A 20,393-nucleotide genomic window follows, 5' to 3' on the forward strand; every position below is an offset into this window, starting at 1 on the left:
GGTGCAGGCGGCAGTAGTTCAGAAGCGGAGGTGGAGGAGGGGCCGCAGCAGGCATCAACATCGCAACAGGTTCCATCTGCCGGGCCCGTATCTGGACCAAAACGCGTGTCAAAGCCAAAACCTGTTGGAGCACAGCGTTGCCATCCGGTTAAAGCTCAGTCTGCAATCCCTGAAAAGGGATCCGAGTCTAGGAAGAGTGCAGTCTGGCATTTTTTTAAACAACATCCAACTGATCAGCGCAAAGTCATCTGTCAAAAATGTTCAACTAGCTTAAGCAGAGGTCAGAATCTGAAAAGTCTAAATACTAGTTGCATGCATAGACACTTAACCACCATGCATTTTCAAGCCTGGACTAACTACCAAACGTCCCTCAAGGTTGTAGCACCCTCGGCCAATGAAGCTAGTCAGCAACGCAACATCCCTTCCGTCACTGTAAGGCCACCATTTTCCGCACCACCGGCAGTATCTGTGCAGGTTTCTTTGCCAGCCAAAAGCAGTCAGGGTCAGGGAATCACCAGTTTTGTAGGAGGAAATATTGCATCTAGGGCACCGGCGGAAACAATACCGTCTCCAACCGTCTCTCAGTCTGCCATGTACACCGGCACACCCGAAAGTTCCACGATCTCCAGCTCTCCAGTCCAGCTCACCCTACATGAGACTCTGGTTAGAAAAAGGAAGTACTTATCCTCGCATCCGCGTACACAGGGTTTTAACGCCCACATAGCTAGACTAATCTCGTTAGAGATGATGCCCTACCGGTTAGTTGAAAGCGAAGCTTTCAAAGCCCTGATGGAGTACGCTGAACCACGATACGAGCTACCCAGTCGACACTTTTTTTCCAGAAAAGCCATCCCAGCCCTGCACCAGCATGTTAAACAGCGCATCGTCCATGCACTCAGGCAATCTGTGAGTACAAAGGTGCACCTGACTACAGATGCATGAACCAGTAGGCATGGCCAGGGACGTTATGTGTCCATCACGGCACACTGGGTGAATGTGGTGGATGCAGGGTCCACAGGCGACATCAATTTAGGGACAGTTGTGCCTAGCCCACGGTCTAGGAAACAGTTGGCTGTAGGCGTTCGCACCCCCTCCTCCTCCTCCTCCTCGTCCTCCTGCAGAAGCTACAGCTCTTCCACAGAACGCAGTCTGCCAACCACTCCATCGGCAGATGACACTGTTGCACACCAGTTGTCCCATTATGGGCCAGCTACTGCCAAGCGTCAGCAGGCTGTATTGGCTATGAAGTGCTTGGGCGACAATAGACACACCGCGGAAGTTCTGTCCGAGTTCTTGCAACAAGAAACGCAGTCGTGGCTGGGCACAGTAGATCTTGAGGCAGGCAAGGTAGTGAGTGATAACGGAAGGAATTTCATGGCTGCCATCTCCCTTTCCCAACTGAAACACATTCCTTGCCTGGCTCACACCTTAAACCTGGTGGTGCAGTGCTTATTGAAAACTTATCCTGGGTTCTCCGACCTGCTCCTCAAAGTGCGTGCACTTTGCTCACATATCCGACGTTCGCCTGTACACGCCAGCCGTATGCAGACCTATCAGCGGTCTTTGAACCTTCCCCAGCATCGCCTAATCATAGACGTTGCAACAAGGTGGAACTCAACACTGCACATGCTTCAGAGACTGTGCGAACAGAGGCGTGCTGTTATTTATTTGTGGGAGGATACACGGGCAGGCAGTAGGATGGCAGACATGGAGTTGTCAGGTGTGCAGTGGTCTAAGATACAAGACATGTGTCAAGTCCTTCAGTGCTTTGAGGAATGCACACGGCTGGTTAGTGCAGACAACGCCGTAATAAGCATGAGCATCCCCCTAATGCGTCTGCTGATGCAAAGTTTGACGCACATAAAGGAGCAGGCGTCTGCACCAGAGGAAGAGGAAAGCCTTGATGACAGTCAGCCATTGTCTGGTCAGGGCAGTGTACAGGACGAGGTAGCGGGCGAAGAGGAGGTGGAGGACGAGGAGGATGATGGGGATGAGTATATTTTTAATGCCGAACCTTTCCCGGGGGCACAGGAATTTGGTTGCGTGTCACGGCCGGGTTCTGGTTTTTTGAGGGACACAAGTGACGTAGATTTGCCTGCAACTGCCCCTCAACCAATCACAACCGGAGATTTGACAACTGGAACTTTGGCCCACATGGCGGATTATGCCTTACGTATCCTAAAAAGGGACACACGCATTACGAAAATGATGAACGATGACGATTACTGGTTGGCCTGCCTCCTTGATCCACGCTATAAAGGCAAATTGCAAAATATTATGCCACATGAGAACTTGGAACTAATATTAGCAACCAAACAATCAACTCTTGTTGACCGTTTGCTTCAGGCATTCCCAGCACACAGCGCACGTGATCGTTCTCACACGAGCTCCAGGGGGCAGCAGACTAGGAGTGTTAGGGGTGCACACATCAGAAGTGGCGTTGGACAGAGGGGTTTTCTGACCAGGTTGTGGAGTGATTTTGCTATGACCGCAGACAGGACAGGTACTGCTGCATCAATTGAAAGTGACAGGAGACAACATTTGTCCAGTATGGTTACTAACTATTTTTCATCCCTTATCGATGTTCTCCCTCAACCGTCATTCCCATTTGATTACTGGGCCTCCAAATTAGACACCTGGCCAGAATTGGCAGAATATGCATTGCAGGAGCTTGCTTGCCCGGCAGCAAGTGTCCTATCAGAAAGAGTATTCAGTGCTGCAGGTTCAATATTAACCGAAAAAAGGACTCGTCTGGCTACCCAAAATGTTGACGATCTAACATTCATTAAAATGAACCACAACTGGATTTCGAAATCTTTTGCCCCACCTTGCCCGGCCGACACCTAGCTTTCCTATGAAAAGCTCTTGCCTGTGAATTACTTTTCTAATGTCTAATTTGCTGCAGCTGATTGTACAGCATACGACATGTTTACACCTCCCTAAATGGCAAAACTCCCCACACGGGGCCGTGGTATCGCGACTTGGCGCAAGCACCCGTGAGACTGCTGTTTGTCTGAAGAGGTGGGTGTGCTCGCTTTTGGTTGACAGCATTGCTACTGGGTCCCTCATAGTACAATGTAGTGTCTCTGGCGGTGGTGGTGCGCACCCAACGTCAGACACACCGTTGTAACATGAGGGGCCCTGGGGCGGTCCCGCCGGCCTCAAGAGAGTTCCCCCCTACCCCAGCTCAAAATGTGCTCTACCACGTGCAAAATTATGTCGCACAGCTCCACCAATCTTTAGTCTATTCGCTGACATCATTCAATGTCTGGCACTGACAATACAAATTTGTAGACATCTATGATGCAACTTAAAGTAGTCTGTGTCTGTGTCCTATATTGGCACCATTAAATAGTTACTGCCAAATTACTATGTCAGAAACTCAGTAGATGAGCCCACCCCTGTACCTAAGTATGCCACCTTTTTTTTTTGTTTTGGTTGTTTTGCGAGACATTAACATCTATTTATATTTTGGGAGTACTGGGACAGACACTCCTTGCACTACTCCTCCACTCACCACCAAGCTGCCTGTGTATCCATGTAACCGCTGTAAAACTGCCATGAGCCTATTGTTTGTTATTTTAGGCCTTTGATAGCCTGTCTGCGGCCCCTACTTGCAATACTCCTCCACTGACCACCAAGCTGCCTGCCCGTGTATCCATGTAACCGCTGTAAAACTGCCATGAGCCTATTGTTTGTTATGTTAGGCCTTTGATAGCCTGTCTGCGGTCCCTACTTTAAATACTCCTCCACTGACCAGACCACTGCTGCCCGTGTACCCCTGGAACCAATTATAAAGAGCCTACAGCCAGCCCATTTTCTTATGTTAGGCCTTTGAAGCCTGTCTGCGGTCCCTACTTTAAATACTCCTCCACTGACCACCAAGCTGCCTGCCCGTGTATCCATGTAACCGCTGTAAAACTGCCATGAGCCTATTGTTTGTTATTTTAGGCCTTTGATAGCCTGTCTGCGGTCCCTACTTTAAATACTCCTCCACTGACCACCAAGCTGCCTGCCCGTGTATCCATGTAACCGCTGTAAAACTGCCATGAGCCTATTGTTTGTTATTTTAGGCCTTTGATAGCCTGTCTGCGGCCCCTACTTGCAATACTCCTCCACTGACCACCAAGCTGCCTGCCCGTGTATCCATGTAACCGCTGTAAAACTGCCATGAGCCTATTGTTTGTTATTTTAGGCCTTTGATAGCCTGTCTGCGGTCCCTACTTTAAATACTCCTCCACTGACCACCAAGCTGCCTGCCCGTGTATCCATGTAACCGCTGTGAAACTGCCATGAGCCTATTGTTTGTTATGTTAGGCCTTTGATAGCCTGTCTGCGGTCCCTACTTTAAATACTCCTCCACTGACCAGACCACTGCTGCCCGTGTACCCCTGGAACCAATTATAAAGTGCCTACAGCCAGCCCATTTTCTTATGTTAGGCCTTTGAAGCCTGTCTGCGGTCCCTACTTTAAATACTCCTCCACTGACCAGACCACTGCTGCCCGTGTACCCCTGGAACCAATTATAAAGTGCCTACAGCCAGCCCATTTTCTTATGTTAGGCCTTTGAAGCCTGTCTGCGGTCCCTACTTTAAATACTCCTCCACTGACCACCAAGCTGCCTGCCCGTGTATCCATGTAACCGCTGTAAAACTGCCATGAGCCTATTGTTTGTTATTTTAGGCCTTTGATAGCCTGTCTGCGGTCCCTACTTTAAATACTCCTCCACTGACCACCAAGCTGCCTGCCCGTGTATCCATGTAACCGCTGTAAAACTGCCATGAGCCTATTGTTTGTTATTTTAGGCCTTTGATAGCCTGTCTGCGGCCCCTACTTGCAATACTCCTCCACTGACCACAATGCTGCCTGGAGTGCCTGCCTGTGTATCCATGTAACCGATGTAAAACTGCCATGACTGCCTACTGTTTGTTATTTTAGGCCTTTGATAGCCTGTCTGCAGCCCCTACTTGCAATACTCCTCCACTGACCACACCAATGCTGCCCGTGTACCCCTGGAACCTATTTAAAAGTTCATAGAGCCTAGTTATATATTTTATTTACTATTAATAAGGCCATGATGGACTACGCTGTACCATGCTACAAGCTAACCAGTCGACACTTCTTTTGCGAGAAAAGCCATCCCAACCCTCCACCAGCATGTAGAAGACCGCATTGTCCATGCACTCTGGCAATCTGTGAGTACAAAGGTGCACCTGACAACAGACGCATGGACCTGTAGGCATGGCCACGGAAGATTACGTGTCCATTACGGCGCAATGGGTTAATGTGGTGGATGCATGGTCCACAGGGGACAGCCTACTAAGTCTGTCTGCAGTCCCTAATTCAAATTGTCCTCCACTGTCTAAATCGGAACTTCCACCTTCTGGCTTTCGGCCTATAGTATCAGAAATTAAACTGCATTTGGCCTTCAACTTTGGTTAGGGCCTACTAACGGCTTCTGCCCCTCCCTGGTGTTGCCCTCAACTAAATAAAGCTGAGCTTCAACCTTCTGCTCCAAATTACCATTTTGAAAAATGCAATAGGCTTTTCAGGCCTACTAAAGGTGTCTGTCTGTGTGCCCCTGCCTGGTGTTGTCCTCAACTAAATAAAGCTGAGCTTCAACCTTCCGGCTCTCATTAAGTGGTTTTAAAAAAAAAAAATGGTGGTTAGGGCCTACTAACGGCTTCTGCCCCTCCCTGGTGTTGCCCTCAACTAAATAAAGCTGAGCTTCAACCTTCTGCTCCAAATTACCATTTTGAAAAATGCAATAGGCTTTTCCGGCCTACTAAAGGTGTCTGTCTGTGTGCCCCTCCCTGGTGTTGTCCTCAACTAAATAAAGCTGAGCTTCAACCTTCCGGCTCTCATTATGTGGTTTTAAAAAAAAAAATGGTGGTTAGGGCCTACTAACGGCTTCTGCCCCTCCCTGGTGTTGTCCTCAACTAAATAAAGCTGAGCTTCAACCTTCCGGCTCTCATTATGTGGTTTTAAAAAAAAAAATGGTGGTTAGGGCCTACTAACGGCTTCTGCCCCTCCCTGGTGTTGCCCTCAACTAAATAAAGCTGAGCTTCAACCTTCTGCTCCAAATTACCATTTTGAAAAATGCAATAGGCTTTTCAGGCCTACAAAAGGTGTCTGTCTGTGTGCCCCTCCCTGGTGTTGTCCTCAACTAAATAAAGCTGAGCTTCAACCTTCCGGCTCTCATTATGTGGTTTTAAAAAAAAAAATGGTGGTTAGGGCCTACTAACGGCTTCTGCCCCTCCCTGGTGTTGTCCTCAACTAAATAAAGCTGAGCTTCAACCTTCCGGCTCTCATTATGTGGTTTTAAAAAAAAAAATGGTGGTTAGGGCCTACTAACGGCTTCTGCCCCTCCCTGGTGTTGTCCTCAACTAAATAAAGCTGAGCTTCAACCTTCCGGCTCTCATTATGTGGTTTTAAAAAAAAAAATGGTGGTTAGGGCCTACTAACGGCTTCTGCCCCTCCCTGGTGTTGTCCTCAACTAAATAAAGCTGAGCTTCAACCTTCCGGCTCTCATTATGTGGTTTTAAAAAAAAAAATGGTGGTTAGGGCCTACTAACGGCTTCTGCCCCTCCCTGGTGTTGCCCTCAACTAAATAAAGCTGAGCTTCAACCTTCTGCTCCAAATTACCATTTTGAAAAATGCAATAGGCTTTTCAGGCCTACAAAAGGTGTCTGTCTGTGTGCCCCTCCCTGGTGTTGTCCTCAACTAAATAAAGCTGAGCTTCAACCTTCCGGCTCTCATTATGTGGTTTTAAAAAAAAAAATGGTGGTTAGGGCCTACTAACGGCTTCTGCCCCTCCCTGGTGTTGCCCTCAACTAAATAAAGCTGAGCTTCAACCTTCTGCTCCAAATTACCATTTTGAAAAATGCAATAGGCTTTTCAGGCCTACTAAAGGTGTCTGTCTGTGTGCCCCTGCCTGGTGTTGTCCTCAACTAAATAAAGCTGAGCTTCAACCTTCCGGCTCTCATTAAGTGGTTTTAAAAAAAAAAAATGGTGGTTAGGGCCTACTAACGGCTTCTGCCCCTCCCTGGTGTTGCCCTCAACTAAATAAAGCTGAGCTTCAACCTTCTGCTCCAAATTACCATTTTGAAAAATGCAATAGGCTTTTCCGGCCTACTAAAGGTGTCTGTCTGTGTGCCCCTCCCTGGTGTTGTCCTCAACTAAATAAAGCTGAGCTTCAACCTTCCGGCTCTCATTATGTGGTTTTAAAAAAAAAAATGGTGGTTAGGGCCTACTAACGGCTTCTGCCCCTCCCTGGTGTTGTCCTCAACTAAATAAAGCTGAGCTTCAACCTTCCGGCTCTCATTAAGTGGTTTTAAAAAAAAAAAATGGTGGTTAGGGCCTACTAACGGCTTCTGCCCCTCCCTGGTGTTGTCCTCAACTAAATAAAGCTGAGCTTCAACCTTCCGGCTCTCATTATGTGGTTTTAAAAAAAAAAATGGTGGTTAGGGCCTACTAACGGCTTCTGCCCCTCCCTGGTGTTGCCCTCAACTAAATAAAGCTGAGCTTCAACCTTCTGCTCCAAATTACCATTTTGAAAAATGCAATAGGCTTTTCAGGCCTACTAAAGGTGTCTGTCTGTGTGCCCCTCCCTGGTGTTGTCCTCAACTAAATAAAGCTGAGCTTCAACCTTCCGGCTCTCATTATGTGGTTTTAAAAAAAAAAATGGTGGTTAGGGCCTACTAACGGCTTCTGCCCCTCCCTGGTGTTGTCCTCAACTAAATAAAGCTGAGCTTCAACCTTCCGGCTCTCATTATGTGGTTTTAAAAAAAAAAATGGTGGTTAGGGCCTACTAACGGCTTCTGCCCCTCCCTGGTGTTGCCCTCAACTAAATAAAGCTGAGCTTCAACCTTCTGCTCCAAATTACCATTTTGAAAAATGCAATAGGCTTTTCAGGCCTACTAAAGGTGTCTGTCTGTGTGCCCCTCCCTGGTGTTGTCCTCAACTAAATAAAGCTGAGCTTCAACCTTCCGGCTCTCATTATGTGGTTTTAAAAAAAAAAATGGTGGTTAGGGCCTACTAACGGCTTCTGCCCCTCCCTGGTGTTGTCCTCAACTAAATAAAGCTGAGCTTCAACCTTCCGGCTCTCATTATGTGGTTTTAAAAAAAAAAATGGTGGTTAGGGCCTACTAACGGCTTCTGCCCCTCCCTGGTGTTGCCCTCAACTAAATAAAGCTGAGCTTCAACCTTCTGCTCCAAATTACCATTTTGAAAAATGCAATAGGCTTTTCAGGCCTACTAAAGGTGTCTGTCTGTGTGCCCCTCCCTGGTGTTGTCCTCAACTAAATAAAGCTGAGCTTCAACCTTCCGGCTCTCATTATGTGGTTTTAAAAAAAAAAATGGCGGTTAGGGCCTACTAACGGCTTCTGCCCCTCCCTGGTGTTGCCCTCAACTAAATAAAGCTGAGCTTCAACCTTCTGCTCCAAATTACCATTTTGAAAAATGCAATAGGCTTTTCAGGCCTACTAAAGGTGTCTGTCTGTGTGCCCCTCCCTGGTGTTGTCCTCAACTAAATAAAGCTGAGCTTCAACCTTCCGGCTCTCATTATGTGGTTTTAAAAAAAAAAATGGTGGTTAGGGCCTACTAACGGCTTCTGCCCCTCCCTGGTGTTGTCCTCAACTAAATAAAGCTGAGCTTCAACCTTCCGGCTCTCATTATGTGGTTTTAAAAAAAAAAATGGTGGTTAGGGCCTACTAACGGCTTCTGCCCCTCCCTGGTGTTGCCCTCAACTAAATAAAGCTGAGCTTCAACCTTCTGCTCCAAATTACCATTTTGAAAAATGCAATAGGCTTTTCAGGCCTACAAAAGGTGTCTGTCTGTGTGCCCCTCCCTGGTGTTGTCCTCAACTAAATAAAGCTGAGCTTCAACCTTCCGGCTCTCATTATGTGGTTTTAAAAAAAAAAATGGTGGTTAGGGCCTACTAACGGCTTCTGCCCCTCCCTGGTGTTGTCCTCAACTAAATAAAGCTGAGCTTCAACCTTCCGGCTCTCATTAAGTGGTTTTAAAAAAAAAAATGGTGGTTAGGGCCTACTAACGGCTTCTGCCCCTCCCTGGTGTTGTCCTCAACTAAATAAAGCTGAGCTTCAACCTTCCGGCTCTCATTAAGTGGTTTTAAAAAAAAAATGGTGGTTAGGGCCTACTAACGGCTTCTGCCCCTCCCTGGTGTTGCCCTCAACTAAATAAAGCTGAGCTTCAACCTTCTGCTCCAAATTACCATTTTGAAAAATGCAATAGGCTTTTCCGGCCTACTAAAGGTGTCTGTCTGTGTGCCCCTGCCTGGTGTTGCCCTCAACTAAATAAAGCTGAGCTTCAACCTTCTGCTCCAAATTACCATTTTAAAAAATGCAATAGGCTTTTCCGGCCTACTAAAGGTGTCTGCCCCTCCCTGGTGTTGTCCTCAACTGAACAAAGCTGAGCTTCCACATTCTGGCTTTCGCCCTATACTATCAGATATTAAACTGCATTTGGCCTACTAGTGTGGTTAGGCCCTTGAAACAGTGTCTGCTGCTCTTGGGTTTGCTACTCCACTGAACAAAGCAATGCCGCCTGTTTAGTCCTGTTACCAATTTTGAACTGCATGTAGCCTACTTTATTCTTTGGCCCTATATCTGTTTCCTCCTCATCCTGCCCATTGCCCAGCCACTGCTAAATGAGTCTGCTGGTACATTGACCTAGACCACTACATTCCCCTTGTACTCTACACAGCCAGAATCTGTCCCTGCTGAAAGTAAGGTTCCCCTTCCCGCATGTTATACCACCTTACACAGGGACAAAGAGGAAGGTGCAGATGAAAGTGCAGGTTCCTTCATCAGGTGGGGGGGCATACTCGTTGGCGACGTCACTGGCACAGGGCCCCTCAGAGTACGCAAAAGTGTCGCTGCTGGTGGGAGGCGCCCCCGCCATGCAAACACACCGCCGTACTTTGAGGGGCCCTGTGCCAGTGGCAATGCGAACGAGTGGGCCCCCCCCCTGCTTGCTCAGGATCACAGCACTTGCAACTTTTAAATACTTACCTTTCCCTGCAACACCGCCGTGACGTAGTCCGCATTTCCTGGGCCCACGAAAAACTTGAGCCAGCCCTACTCCCCCCACAACTTTCCCCCAATTCCCTATGCCCAACTATTATTATACAGTTAATTAAGATTGGCAAGCTTCAGAAACAAGAATGGATGTTTTTGGCATTAAAATGGGCACTGTAGGTGTTTTCCTGGCCTCCACTCACTGCCGACTATGCTTCCCCATTGACTTGCATTGGGTTTCGTGTTTCGGTCGATCCCCGACTTTTAGCGATAATCGGCCGACTGCACTCGACTCGACTCTGGACAAAATCGGGTTTCCCAAAACCCTACTCGATCTTAAAAAAATGAAAGTCGCTCAACCCTACTAACCACACATCTTCAGTGGATGTATTTTCATGTAATCCTGGACAGCCTCAATGATGTTGAGATCAGGACCCTGTGGGTCCATGACTTCCCTTCCAGGACTCCTTGTTCTTCTTTACTTTGAAGACAGTTCTTAAAGGGAACCTGTCAGCAGGATTGTGCACAGTAATCTACAGCTGTGGCACCTGCTCTGCAGCATAATCGACAATAATACATTTTCTTCAGGTTATTCAGCTTGGAGGAAAAAAAAATCGAAAATGGTGCTCGATGCGCCTGCGCAGTAGCTGCTATCGGTGTCTATAGATGTGATCTGATAGCTGCTACTGCGCATGTGCCGGGGGCGCCATCTTACTGGAGAAGGAAAAATAAATACTCCTCCAAGATGGCGCTGCCTGAGCCAGCGCAGTAGCAGCTCAGAGATAGCCAAGAGCTGGCACTGATGGCACAAACATAAGTTTCATAGAGTACTATTGGTACAAAAATGTAAGGATTTACAGGTAATTGCGTGAAAGTAAGTGTAGACCTACCTGTCTAGGAGCCCTACTTCTACAAGAAACAGACATGAACGAGACCCAACTTGAATTCTCCACATTTCAAAAAATTATTGTCACATACCACTAAAGTTGCATCAATTTCCTTAGAGTAGAAACAGACAGTATAATAGGCCTCTGACACCTTCCACTACAGGTAACCCACTATACCATATTCCAAATTATTATGCAAATTATATTTTTCTCGGATTTTCCTAAATGGTCAGTGCAAATGACAGTCAGTCGAATAAAAGTCATCACCCGTTAGGGCATACATCGAATTTTATTGAAGAAACCTCCCAATGATAACAGTATAATCTCCAAAATGACTAAAAACTCAAAATGCACTGTTCCAAATTATTAGGCACAGTAGAATTTCTAAACATTTGATATGTTTTAAAGAACTGAAAATGCTCATTTGTGGAATTTGCAGCATTAGCAGGTCACATTCACTGAAGAATAAAGCTAATTAACTCCAAAATATCCTAACAGGCCAAGTTACATGTTAACCTAGGAACCCTTCTTTGATATCACCTTCACAATTCTTGCATCCATTGAACTTGTGAGTTTTGGAGAGTTTCTGCTTGCATTTCTTTGCATGAAGTCAGAATAGCCTCCCGGAGCTGCTGTTTTGAAGCGAACTGCCTCCCACCCTCATAGATCTTTTGCTTGATGATACTCCAAATGTTCTCTATAGGGTGGAGGTCAGGGGAAGATGGTGGCCACACCATGAGTTTATCTCCTTTTATGCCCATAGCAGTCAATGAGTCAGAGGTATTCTTTGCAGCATGAGATGGAGCATTGTCATGCATGAAGATGATTTTGCTCCTGAAGGCATGTTTCTGCTTTTTATACCATGAAAGAAAGTTGTCAGTCAAAAACTCTATATACTTTGCAGACGTCATTTTCACACCTTCAGGAAGCTTAAAGGGCCCTACCAGTTGTTTTCCCATGATTCCGGCCCAAAACATGACTTCTCCACCTCCTGGCTGACGTCGCAGAATGGTTGTGACATGGTGGCCATCCACCAACCATTCACTACTCCATCTGATCCATCCAGGGTTGCTCGACACTGATCCGTAAACAAGACTGTTTGGAAATTAGTCTTCATGTATGTCTGGACCCACTGCAACCATTTCAGCTTGTGAACACTGTTTAACAGTGGCGGCCGAATAGTAGGTTTATGAAGCAAAGCAAGCCTTTGAAGGATTCTACATCTTGAGGTTTGAGGGACTCCAGAGGCACCAGCAGCTTCAAATATCTGTATGCTGTTTTGTAAAGGCTTTTTTGCAGCTGCTCTCTTAATCCGATTAACTTGCCTGGCAGAAACCTTCCTCATTATGCCTCTATAAGCACAAACATGTATGTGCTCATATTCAGCCACAAATCTCTTAACAGTTCAATGATCACGCTTACGTTTTCAGGAAATATCTAATATTTTCATCACTTAACCAAGGCATTGCACTATTTGATGCTTTTCGGCCGCAGAGAGATCCTTTTTCTTTCTCATGTTACTTGAAAACTGTGGCCTGCTTAATAATGTGGAACATCATTTTTAAGTAGCTTTCCTTTAATTAGAATCACCTGGAAAAGTAATTATCACATGTGTTTAAGATTGATTCAGTGATCCATTGAGCCCTGATACACAATACCATCCACGAGTTTATTTGAAAAACAAAATAATTAAATCTTTATGACACTTAAATCCAATTTGCATAATAATTTGGAACAAGGTGTAGATGGAAATCCAACTTCGAATCTACATATTGTAAAAAAATTATTGTCACACACCAAGAAAGTGGCATCATTTTACGCTGAGTTGAAACAGTATAATAGGCCTTTGACACACCTTCCACTACAGGCAACCAACCAGATGGAGACCCAACTTGGAGTCTTCACATTAAAAATGTTTTTTTGTTACATCTGCAGCAGTAGCCACAGCAAGTACAGAAGCCACGACAAAGGTGTCACGGACTGCAATAACGCAAGATCAATGCATGACACTAGAAACAAATACATCGTCTAGTCTGCACTGCCTGCAACTGGGGTGAAAAAGTAATTGGAGATCCAAGACTTGTTCATTTTCTTGAAAGTTAGTCAATATGCACTTTCAGGGGACAGTAGGATGCACTTATTCATCAGGACACCACCCGCAGCACTGAACACATGTTTTGAAAGAACGCTGGCTGCAGGGCATGACAAAACCTCCAACGCGTGACAGACAAGCTCAGGACACTCTTCCATTTTTGAAGACCAAAATGCAAAAGGGTCCAAATTCCCCCGGAGGGCATTGATATTTATCTTGAGATACTCCGGCCCCATCCTCTCCCGTCATTCACAATGTGTCAGACTTGTGTAGGATACTAGCAGGTGCATAGGATGCAGTCACACACAGGAGGCAGAGCAAGGGTTAACAGGTTCTTTATATATAGGAACAGTAATGGCACAAGCAGAAGGGTAAAGGATGTGATTGGAAGATCGGGAAGTCAAAGGCAATAGAATATAACAGGATAACTTATCAGTCTCTGTGCGCTGGAGGAAGGTGGCTGGAAGATCTCTTGACGGCGCCTCAGGCGGCGTGAGATGTCTCCGATTCAGTCCTGCAGATGAGCGTTGCACTTTATCCTTGTGATGACGAATCCTCTGGGTTCATCGGCACGTGATCTCCTGATTCGTGCACACAGTGGAGTAGAGGTGATGGTCGGCGGCACAAAAGAAGAAGCAGAAAGTTCAGTAGGCAAGGTACTTTCAGTTGGTATTTCGTGCGTAATGGCCATGGTGCAGTCAAAATCGTATTCGTGGAGGGCGAAGATTTCCTTATACTATCCCAGCAGAGCTTCTACCTGTTGCACCTGAGCGGGTTTGATTTCGGCCAGTTGAGCCCACATTTCTTCCAATATGGGTCGGCCCTCATTGATGTAATGTGGTTCTGACACTGAAATGGAGTTCACGGACACAGTCCAGGGGTCTCCAGGTTCTACCTCAAATTGCACTGTTTGAGGGGGCATTACTTCTTCAGGTAGGTTCATTATTCGGGCCACACTTCTGGGGATGACAGTAACGTCCTGATCTCCTAACTTAATGTACCGCATTGGAACGGTCCCTTCCCTTACAATATCCAACGTATGTGACACTAGGAGTCCCATGGGTAGCTGTTCAGAAGAGGATGGTTTGATTTGGACCTCAACCCCCTCCAGGGGGAGACAAGTACGAATGGGCAGGGACAGCACTGTCTGTCCTGGTGGAAAAACAATTTTTGGTGGAGGCCGGGGCAATTACTTTTCCTAACACTCCTCCCTCACAGTTAGACTCTTGCACTTGTGCCACTCGTGCTGGTTGTTGGAAAATTCTTCTCTGTGGTATATGTGGGCCCCACTGTTTCAAAGTCTCATTAGAGGGGTCTCTGAGGAAAAGGCTTTAAAACTCCTTCAGCACATTCATTCCCAAGGTGACAATGGGTTCATAATTCACCTCTCACTGTGTCAGTACCACGCCTTTCCATCCCAGGTCTTACCCACAGATAGACACTTGCATCCATACCACCCCTGCGACCGAGATGGGTAGTTGATTGGCCACCATTAACTTTATCACAGAACCCCACTGGGGCCGGTTTGCCTGGGGAAAATGTTGCCGGTAATAGGCCTCTGGCATCCCGTGTCCACCAGACATCGCACTGCACGTCCGTCCATTTCTGCCCATATCAGGGGGCATTTTGCATGTTGACACTAAACTTGTGGGACTTCCACTATTCTTCCTCATCTGTTCTGGCTCCGGGCGGCATCCCTCCTGCTTGAAGCCCTCTAGTTTAACGGGCGTCGAAACTTTACTCTTCCACGGCAAGTGCACTCCCGTGCAATGTGTCCGCTCTCTCCACAATTGTAACAAATGATAAGCCTTGGCCAGCGAAATATTCTGGAGACACGATGGGGCTCCAGACCTTCCCTGCCCTCTGGAGGGTTACTGGTAGTCTCTGTTTTTCTCTTGATGTCATCCAGTTCTACTTTCACACTCAGAAGTTCTCTCCTCAGTTGTTCCACCCACTGGGGTTCCGCAATAGCATTTACAGACACCCCAACGCTCTGCACTTTTCCCACCGGGACTGTCACCCCCTACTCCTGTTCATGCATGCGTGCCTCACTCCCTACTTCAGGGAAAGTCATTTGGGGGTTCATCCATACACGTTCTCTCAGGGCTTGTTTTGTCAGCACATCTCGCAAACCTGTCACTAGGAGGCCTCGCAACATTATGTCTGTGTTCCCACTCCCCTGCTGTCTTTCCTGATAATTGCAGTGTGTAGCTCTTGCAATGCATTCATATATTGGGTGACGGTCTCCCCCTCCTTCTGCATCCTACTAAAAAGTCATGTTCTCAGTTCCCCTACGTCTGTGGGGTCCCCGTGAGTCTCCTCCAAGATTTGCAGCAACTTATTAAAGGTATTCCATTCTCATGGGGTCCATAACATTACTGAATCCCTGGCTTCTCCTTCCAGGGCCATAATGGCCACCTCAGCCTCCATAGCAGGGGTCATGGGGTGCATTCTCATCATGCCTCTAAGGCGCTCAGTCCAGCTCCAAAGCACAGTGTTGCTCCCTGTGAACTTGGGCAAATTGCTCAGCATGACCCCCAAGGAAAGGCTAGTCTTGGGGCCACTCCCAACTGCTTGATCTGCCACCTGCATGATATTGGACTGTATCCTGCCGACTATGCCAAGTGTAGGATACTAGCAGGTGCGTAGGATGCAGTGACACACAGGAGGCAGAGCAAGGGTTAACAGGTTCTTTATATATAGGAACAGTAATAGGGGGTAATGGATGTGATTGGAAGATGGGGATAATCAAATGCAATAGAATATAACAGGTTAACTTCTCAGTCTCTGTGCGCTGGAGGAAGGTGGCTGGAAGATCCCTTGGCAGCGCCGCAGGCGGCGCGAGATGTCTCCAATCCGGTCCCGCAGATTAGCGATGCACTTTCTCCTTGCGACGATGAATCCTCCGGGTTCTTTGGCACATGATCTCCTGATCCGTGCACACGGAGTAGAGGTGATGGTCGGCGGCAAAGAAGATGAAGCGGAAAGTTCAGTAGGCAAGGCTGCAGTAAAAGAACACAGTCCAGTGGACACAGGCACGGCAGCTCCTTAGCAGGCACCACAAGGATGGGAATAAGCGGTGCCTCTGTGGTGGGGAGAGGAGCCAAGGTACATACTCTATCCTGGTCACTACCCGGTGCAATAATCTCTCTGGGCTGAGGGTAGGATGTGTCGGCAGTCTGGCTAGCTGGGGGTATAGGCACAGCTAGCGGGCGTGGGTCCGTGGAGAGGGAGTTAACCGTCTCATTACTCACAAACTCGTTCCCCACCATGTGTCCCATCTTCCCGCTCAAACTTCTATATATGTCGGACCCGCCCCATCAGTCAGATGCACTGAACTACAGCAATCTCTTCCCCCTGAAACACTGGTGACAGCCCCGATGGTTCTGGCCCAGACACGCAGGAGAGACTGTTAGCTTGGCTCTCCTCCTTACACTTGTACTCTGTTCTGCTGGTGCATAGGCTGGTCTAAAAAATGTGTGAAATGACTCATAGAAATTTCTTATGCCACCAACACTGTTGCTGTTCCAGGTGTTGGAACTCTAGAACTGCGATGCACAGTGTGTGCCTCACTGTTGACTTGGGTAAAACCATGCTTAAGATTGTCTACAAGTGAGTTTTAATGCTCCAGTATGCACGTGTCCCTTTCCAGGGGGAAGCATCTGGCAAAATTTACTCTTTTACTGTGAATCTATCAGAGTGGCAACCCTGTACTCAGCACTATTTCTAACCCTAAGAATACAGGCATCATGTTGACGATAGCACAGCAAGAAGGCGCTCATGTGTCGGGCACTTCCTTGAGGTCCAAGTCAATGGTGCATTAGTGGCGGGGTAACACTCAAGATTGCTTCCACCATCCCTTCCCACCAACCATGGACAACAGAGAAGGGATTATTCATTTCCTGACTGTTGTGTGTCCATCACCTCTTCCTCCTTGTCTTCTTTAATTTGTTCTTCGGGCTCCTACACCATCACTAACAGTTTGTCTGGACCCATGAGCCCTCCTCAATCACTGTAATCCACCCTTCCATGGCACCTGCCTGTGCGACGATAGTCCAGAACTTTGAGATATTGTTATCCCTTCCGCATCCTCCTTTGCTTCTATATCCTCCTCTGGGACCACCATCTCCTTACACAGACTTTTCAACGTGTGATCCAGCATGTAGATGACCGGAATAATGATGCTGATAATGGCATAGACAGTGGTAGCCATCTTAGTAGTCATTCTGAAACTGTGTAATAGGGTGCAGAGGTCCTTCATCTGTGCCCAATCCGCAAGCGTGATTTGCTTCATATCTGTACTGAAATTTCCCAGGCTATGCAAAAGCACATATTGCATCAGAGCACGTCGCTGCCACAGTCACTGCAAAATATGCAGAGTGGAATTCTACCATTCCAGAACATCTCAAATCAAACGGTTAACAGGTAGATTAGATGACCTCTGTAGCGATGACGTCTGTGAGGTGTAGGATTGCCACCAGGTTTGACTGCGATCTCCAATGTATATTAATTTAAGCACTGACTGATTGCGGTGTGCCCTGGCTTTGCAGTATGGAGGTGGGGGATTCTCTTTGCACTGTTGGAATGCATGCCTCACTTAGAGAGAGGATGAGGGTGTAGGTGGAGGCCATAGAGGAGGTGGGGGAGCCAGAAGTGGAGGAGGAAGTGTTAGATACCAATGTTTGTCCCGCAAGCTTTAGGGATTCCAAGACTTGTGAAGATGCCCTTTGACCACTTGCCCCAACACTCTTCAGAGTCACCCAGTGCCCAGTTAGCGAGATGCAACTCCCCTGCCCATGTTTGCTTGTCCAGGTGTCAGTGGTGAAATGCACATGGGCAGACATAGATTTTTTCAGGGTATGGGTGATGTTGTCTGCGAACTGCTGGTGTAATGCAGGCACAGCTTTCTTAGAGAAGTAATGGTGACTGAACCACTGGTACTGGGGGATTGCGATGGCCATCAACTTTCGCAAACCATCTGCATCCACCACTTAGAAAGCCAGCATTTCCATGCCCAACAGATTGGGGATGGTGGAGTTCAAGCTCTTAGCTTTGACATGTGTAGGAGGAAAAATTATTTTACGTGACTACAACTGCGGGATCGAGGGTTGCCTGTTGTGCTGAGAGAGGGTAGAGTAGGGTAAACAGGACAAATGCTGGACTGTGAGTGATGTGCAATATTGAATAAACTTGGCACTCAGAGGATGGAAATTTGTGAGAAAAAAGTTATTTTTATTATGCATTCATTGTAGTTACCGTATTTTCTGGCATATAAGACGACTTTTTAACCCCTGAAAATCGTCTCAAAAGTCGGGTGTCGTCTTATACGCCGGGTATGGCGTGTGCAGGGAGCGGTCCTGGATGGTTCCCAGTGACTGGAGGAGAGGAGACTCTCCTTCAGGCCCTGGGATCCATGTTCATTTAAAAAAAAGAATAAAAAATATGAATATACTTACCCACCGACGGCCCCCGGCTCTCAGCGGTGCAAGCGGCGGCCTCCGTTCCCAAGGATGCACATGCCGTATAAGATGATTGGGCGTATAAGATGACCCCCGTCTTACACGGCGAGTATATCCCAAACTCTATATTTTATATGGAAAAGTTGGTGGTCGTCTTATACGCTCAGTCATCTTATACACCAGAAAATACGGTAGTTAAACATTTTTGGTCCAACCAGGGACCTTCGTCAGAACTATATGACAAGAGAATAAGTGAATATACATAAAAAAAACTACAAAGAAATTAGTCAGAATTCATTGCATAAACACTAAATAAATGTCCCGGACATCAGTAGAAAGGACCAAAAACTCCAACTAGCATGTTCACAACAATAAGTGGATATAGACAAACCACAACTGAGTATAATCCTAGATAAATTTTATTACAAAATGTCAAAAACAATAATAACAGAGACAATAAAATAAGAACCACTGGAAGCCAATGTACAGGACACAAAATGCCCAGCACACCAAGTAACTAATGATGATGACAATATAATTAATCCATGCCATATAAAGTGCATAGAAAAACAGGCTAGACAAACTGTCTGTGCAACTGTTTTATAACTAATAGACCACAAATTAATAGAATGCAAAGTGCATGGTGCATGGAAGGCCTAAAGAGACCATAAGAGTGCAAAAAGCAAGTTAGAAATCAAGGCATGATATACTTACTGAATAAAAGAGACCTGGGTGTTGGTGACAAATTGGTCCCTGCCGCCCCAACGCACGTTTCGTCGAGACTACTTCAGGAGGCAGGCAATTAACAGTAAAAAGAAAGCATTTGCAGGATGGCACCATTGAAGCTCTAAAAAACTATAGGGAGAAAAATACTTTATCTAAAAAACTAATTAAAGCTGCCAAAAAGGAAACAGAGAAGCACATTGCTAAGGACAGTAAAACTAATCCCAAACTGTTCTTCAACTATATCAATAGTAAAAGAAAAAAAACTGAAAATGTAGGCCCCTTAAAAAATAGTGAGGAAAGAATGGTTGTAGATGACGAGGAAAAGGCTAACATATTAAACACCTTCTTCCCCACGATATTCACGGTGGAAAATGAAATGCTAGGTGAAATCCCAAGAAACAATGAAAACCCTATATTAAGGGTCACCAATCTAACCCAAGAAGAGGTGCGAAACCGGCTAAATAAGATTAAAATAGATAAATCTCCGGGTCCGGATGGCATACACCCACGAGTACTAAGAGAACTAAGTAATGTAATAGATAAACCATTATTCCTTATTTTTAGGGACTCTATAGCTATGGGGTCTGTTCCGTAGGACTGGCGCATAGCAAATGTGGTGCCAATATTCAAAAAGGGCTCTAAAAGTGAACCTGGAAATTATAGGCCAGTAAGTCTAACCTCTACTGTTGGTAAAATATTTGAAGGGTTTCTGAAGGATGTTATTCTGGATTATCTCAATGAGAATAACTGTTTAACTCCATATCAGCATGGGTTTATGAGAAATCGCTCCTGTCAAACCAATCTAATCAGTTTTTATGAAGAGGTAAGCTATAGGCTGGACCACAGTGAGTCATTGGACGTGGTATATCTCGATTTTTCCAAAGAGTTTGATACCGTGCCGCACAAGAGGTTGGTACACAAAATGAGAATGCTTGGTCTGGGGGAAAATGTGTGTAAATGGGTTAGTAACTGGCTTAGTGATAGAAAGCAGAGGGTGGTTATAAATGGTATAGTCTCTAACTGGGTCGCTGTGACCAGTGGGGTACTGCAGGGGTCGGTATTGGGACCTGTTCTCTTCAACATATTCATTAATGATCTGGTAGAAGGTTTACACAGTAAAATATCGATATTTGCAGATGATACAAAACTATGTAAAGCGGTTAATACAAGAGAAGATAGTATTCTGCTACAG

This window comes from Ranitomeya variabilis, chromosome 2 (genome assembly GCF_051348905.1).
Source record: "Ranitomeya variabilis isolate aRanVar5 chromosome 2, aRanVar5.hap1, whole genome shotgun sequence".
Lineage (NCBI taxonomy): Eukaryota > Metazoa > Chordata > Amphibia > Anura > Dendrobatidae > Ranitomeya > Ranitomeya variabilis.